The following is a 6,125-nucleotide window of genomic DNA, read 5'->3' as shown; positions in this document are numbered from 1 at the left end:
TGATGACAACGACCTGTTCTTTTCTTTTTTAAGGTATTCTTTTTTAAGTCCAACCAAGTCAACTCGAATCTGCAAAGCAATTTAGAGAAGAAAGTTATCTATCCATTTTGTTGGCCAATAGTGTCTTCTATGGATGCAAAGCAACTTACTCACTACTTGAATAACAGTTCAGCCAAGTCGATTCACGAGAGAAAAGTCAAATAAAGACACGTATTGGCAGTGTTTTTTAAGTCGCTGTTCTCACACTTCAGCGAGTAACCTTATAACCGTAACCCTAACTAACCTAGGTTAACTAACCCTAACCAACCTAACCTAGGTTAACTAACCCTAACCAACCTAACCTAGGTTAACTAACCCTAACCAACCTAACCTAGGTTAACTAACCCTAACCAACCTAACCTAGGTTAACTAACCCTAACCAACCTAACCTAGGTTAACTAACCCTAACCCAGCATTGACATTGACTTCATAGCTAGCTAGCTAGTTAGCGACCATGGTACATCTGTCTTATCAACATTGTTGCACGACAGTTGCAGCTTGCAGAATATAATATAATAATATAATCTTTACCAGCCTCTATTCAGACACGGTTGTCCATGAGGGTTTGTGCACGTTCAAATAAGATTATTATTATTATTCATGAAACAGTACGTTCAAATAAGATTTTTGAAATGTTATGAAACAGTCCTCAGTCTTGAATCAGCAACGTGCAGGTGTTAATGAGACAGACAGCTGGCGTCATTATCACACTGACTTCAGTCATGAGTCATGACAGAATAACTATACTTATTATAACTATATATATATTAACTACTATAACTTTGAGAATCACCTAAAAGGTTGCATCTGAAGGATATTAGATATTACTTACTAAAGGAAGGTCCTGAAGAAACTTTGTGGGCAAGCCTTATTTTGGTAGTTAGAGGGGAGATGGATAGATTCATAGATAGAGTGCTTAATGTTTAAAGAGCCTCAATAGTATCAAAAATATGTTTAGAAGTGGGGTCAGTCAGTACACATTTTAAAGTTGGATTGAGATTTCACCCTCAATGCATTGACCGATGAATGATCAGCACTAGCAGTAGCACCCTCTGGTGGTATTCAGCTGTAAATGTAGGAGTATGTTCTATTCAAGTGGTATCAATGAAGCACACTGGTAATGTCCATGATTAAATCCAACTGGGAAATAAGAAAAGGAGGTCTTGAAGGGGTTACACAGCCCTGACAGCTGACACCCTCCAACTGAAGAGGGCTGCTAAAGACACACAGAGAGAAAGAGAGAGATTAAGAGATTAACTATATATAAACCCCTCAAAAAAAGTTCGGAAATGCTTTTTTGGTTGATTATTCCTCCCCTTTAATAATACCAATTGGTATTGTATTTTATATCGTTGGAAAGCCTGATTGGTCACCTTTACAATGAGGTACAACTTGTAACGATCATACATTCATGGAATGAGTAACACAGCTAAACGTGTGGGTAGCGGCCCCCAAAAATGTGCCAACCGATCAACAACCATGACGTGCGCCGACACCCACCATCGTTTGTTCGGGAGGGGGGAAAGCTGAGGACTAGAATTTCAAGTCCTGATCTGGGCCCACTGAATGTGTGACCGATGACAGGACGCTGATGTGTACTTTAGGCACTTTTAATCTGTACAATGCACACAAAAATAATGCTGTAATGAAACGTCAATGTAGGTGTCTTCTCAGCACGAGTCAACCTAGCACAAAAAAGGACAACTGAAGCATTTCAGCTAACTGACGCGGAGAACAGTGATAAGCGCTAGCATACAGAAAAATGAACCACGAGGTTAGCTAAATTAAAGTCTCTAAAACGCTCATAATTAATTTTGCCATTTAGCAGACGCCTTTATCCAAAGCGACTTACAATTACGAATTACAGGGACATTCCCCCTGGAGTAACTGAGGGCTAAGTGCCTTACTCAAGGGCACACTAGTAGTGGTGTGGTTTCAGGCGGGATTTGAACTCACAACCTATCGATCACAAGTCCAACTCACTATCCACTAGACCACCACTACCCCTTTGTTTTCGATACATTTCGATACCACATTTCGATACCACTACCACCTATGTTTTCGATACAACATGACAGAATGTATGTGCACTCATTCTTAAATTCATGTGCACTCAAATTAAAGTTATGACAAGTATATTACAAGTTTACATTGCACTGCTGTAGACACGTACCTCTCTCCGTCTCATAGAATGCAGAATGAGAGAGAAACGCGGAAATTAGGCAGAGGGTTGATTGGGAGTGGAGACAGGTGTGCTGGTTTGGCTGATAATCCAATTAGCGGGGACAAGCCTCACCTGCGGTGGAGAGCACGCTGTGCTCGAGCTGTGGGGGCGGGGGAGGGTGTGTGTGGAGGCCCAGCCGTAACACTCTGTCTCTCTGTCTCTCTCTCTCTTTCTGGTCCAGTGGTGGGCATGTTGCTGTATTCTGTGGTCCTGTTTTGGTCTTGTCTGACATGGTGGCGTCTAGGCTACTCTGATACAACTGTTGGCTCTATCATGTGGTTGCTGTGTCATTAGGAGCACTGCAGCTTGATTTGCATTGAGTGTGCCTCACAGGTGCACACACACACACACACACACACACACACACACACACACACACAACGGATGTTATCAAAATGATGTAATGTCCTGCTAATTTGTACAGTATTGTACACAGCAAATATTCAAGTTTTGTCTATCTGTCAGTGTCAAATGTAGCTGTCTGTCTTGCTACTGACATAGACAAGCTACTGTGTTATTAACATAGACAAGCTGCTGTTACTAACATAGACAAGCTACTGTGTTACTAACATAAACAAGCACCTGTGTTAACATAGACAAGCTACTGTGTTACTAACATAAACAAGCACCTGTGTTAACATAGACAAGCTACTGTGTTACTAACATAAACAAGCACCTGTGTTAACATAGACAAGCTACTGTGTTACTAACATAAACAAGCACCTGTGTTAACATAGACAAGCTACTGTGTTATTAACATAAACAAGCACCTTTATTAACGTAGACAAATTACTGTGTTTTTAACAAAAACAAGCACCTGTGTTAATATAGACTAGCTACTGTGTTATCAAGTTATTAACATAAACAGCACCTGTATTAACATAGACAAGCTACTGTGTTATTAACATAAACAAGCACCTGTGTTGACATAGACAAGCTACTGTGTTACTAACATAAACAAGCACCTGTGTTAACATGGACAAGCTACTGTGTTACTACAGTTTTTTACGGTCGCTAAGTCACCATGTTCAATACTGAAACCACAGTTTCACAACTCTTCATACAGTCAGCAGAGCAGAAACCCATGTGAACAAAACTGTGACTCTTTCTCTGTGATTTGTGCATTGCTTTCATACAGAATGCATTCAATGACTACGTTCTGCAAATGCCATAACACTTCTCTCATTCAAACTCCCCCACTTGCAAAATACTATGTATTTGCAACACATTTTTTCATTGCTAACATACTGTGTTCAAAACTCTGAAGAACACATTCAAAACTGAATTATTTGGTGCAATTTTGCAGTAATCATATTCCTATCATATATGACAGAAAGCTCGCAATAAACAGTTTTTTTGCACAGTGTTTGAGTGTGCAGATGCTGTTATTTTGCACTCTATTGGCTTTATTTTCCTCCCTAGTTAGAATATGATAGCATCTTTTTGTGAATGCAGTGTGATTTTCCGACTTTCAAGGTGAACACTTGTCACATCCCTGAGACTTTGTTATTGCCGTTGTTTAGACAAGAACTCCTCGTTGGAGATCAAGTACCGTCCAAAGAAGAGCCGTGAGAAGGAAGCTGAGCCTGAGAGAGTAGAGAAACAGTGCAGCACCCCCGATTACAAGACCGAAAGGCGCCGTGGATCTAAGTTTTTTTAAATCATCTTAACATTCTAAAATCTTAACATTCTAAAATCTTAACATTCTAAAATCTAAAATCTTGACAGTTATGAGGTCTTGTGTATCTTCTGTGATCTCTCCCTCCAAAATTGTTTCTCTTTTGGACTACAACTGCATTGGCGTTGAGATATCTGTCTGTTTTTTTCCTTTGATTCAGGTCAAGCGCTCTATTCGCAATTTTCGCATGTGTGGGGAGTGTGAGCCATGCAGGAGGACCGTGGACTGTACCCAATGTGACTTTTGCAAGGATATGAAAAAATTCGGGGGTCCCAATAAGATAAGACAGAAGTGCAGATTTAGGCAGTGTGAGGTCCAAGCCAGGGTGAGTTTGCTCATGAAACTTGCTTCTTTGCTCCTAATTTCCCCCCCTTTCATATCTCACTTGACTGAAGAAATTCAGAGGTATTTTGACTATTCCATGTTCTCAAGTGTGTTGCAAGAACTTGTGTATACTTCCTGCAAAATACAACATTTTGTCCCCTTTTTCCTTTTGTTCAGAAAACGCTACGTGTGAAAGATGAGGAGAATTCCTTGGGTGAAAGGCGGGAGAATTCGCACCACAGGCGAAGGCGATATTCAGACGACTACGACAGCGAGGCGGAACTCTACCAGCAGTACAAGGCGGCCGGATATGATGACAACAACATGGTACAGTGTTTCCTCTATATGCATTTATTTGTGGCGGGCCGCCACGAATGAATTTCCTCCGCCACTAATTGATTCAGACAGTCCACTTTGATTCAGGCTGCGCAGAAAGGCAGCGAGTTATTATGACCGGAGAACAGAAAAAAAGCAGATTGAAGCTAGATTTAGGCCGCTTCCAGACCAACATTTCGTTACGATTTAGGGCGTAGTTATTTACAATATGTTACAATGTTGCAATTAACCTCGTCGTTTGTGTTCGCACTGCAATCGAGACTGAATCGCTCTCAACAGGCGCGCTTTCAAAACAGTTTTGTGATTGGTCCGAATTTAGCGGGACATTTGGATTTCTCTTTTAGCCCATCGCCGGTCCCTTTAATCCTGTATCCTAATCGAAAATGCAACATCATCAGCGACGACTGTGGGTTATTGCATTTACTGCTGTTATCTGGTTCATGCTCTTATACCAGTGCTCAGTATAGAGTATTTTAAATGAACATTCGTAATGTATGTCTCTGATGTTCATGGTCAATTAAATCAGCCTATTTTGTTGATATCAATAAATACAAGGCACTCATTAGTTGTTGTTTTTTAAAATCATTTTAGAATTTCCTTGCATGCATTCATATTGATATGTTCACGGTATCTTTGAATTCATGAAATGCCCCACATGTGTAATAATTACATGAACAGCCTCCTAACAAAAGTTTCCAACGGCGCTCTTATGTGTATGTATGTGTTTGACAGAGACACTTGTTGCCCTTTCAGTTGAGTCAGACTGATGAGTTTGGGACGCAAGAGGGGGGGGTGCAGGATGGCAGGCAAAAACCTCAGTATACATACGGTCGCAAGACAACCTCAAGGAAAAGCAGTAAAGCAGTGCCGATTGACTTGGAGTACACTGATGAGGAGGAGGAGGAGGAAGAGGATGAGCGTTCCATGGGAACAGTGAGTTGCCCAATATGACAGGGAATTGCAGAGCAGGGAAAGTGATATGCTCACAAGTTTGAGCTAGCATTATGGTCCCATCTCAATGATAGGTGATTTTGGATTCCCCTCTCCCTTTCTGATGTTTGTTATTGTTGTAGGGACGCTGGGCCAGGGGCGTTGAGCAGACCAGCAGTAGTAAACGGCGCTTTCACGAGAGGCACTTTGGAAATCACCAACCGAGAGTCCAGGTTAGATTCAAATTATTATTTCAAAAAAGATATGCTATTTTTTTCCCCTTTTTTAATCTATCAGTCTCAGTGGGATCCACTATTCCTACCTAAACCACTTGCCCCGCCCCCAGGGTTCGAGTTATGTGGGAGCCAATGGGAGCTGAGCTCCCATAGAGATGGTCTGAGGCACTCTGAGCTCCCATGAAGGCAGTAAAATCAAAAATCTGTGGGGGTCGCTAATAATACATTACCACAACTATTATTTGATCAAAATGTCAATGTAATGAATATTATTTAATTTATTTTATAAATATTGTAAAATAAACACGTTTTCCAAGAGAACTACGCGCACCATTAATCTCCTGTGAATGACAGTATG

The sequence above is a fragment of the Nansenia antarctica genome (genome assembly GCF_963989245.1).
Source record: "Nansenia antarctica genome assembly, chromosome: 8".
Lineage (NCBI taxonomy): Eukaryota > Metazoa > Chordata > Actinopteri > Argentiniformes > Microstomatidae > Nansenia > Nansenia antarctica.
This window is presented reverse-complemented; position numbering follows the sequence as displayed.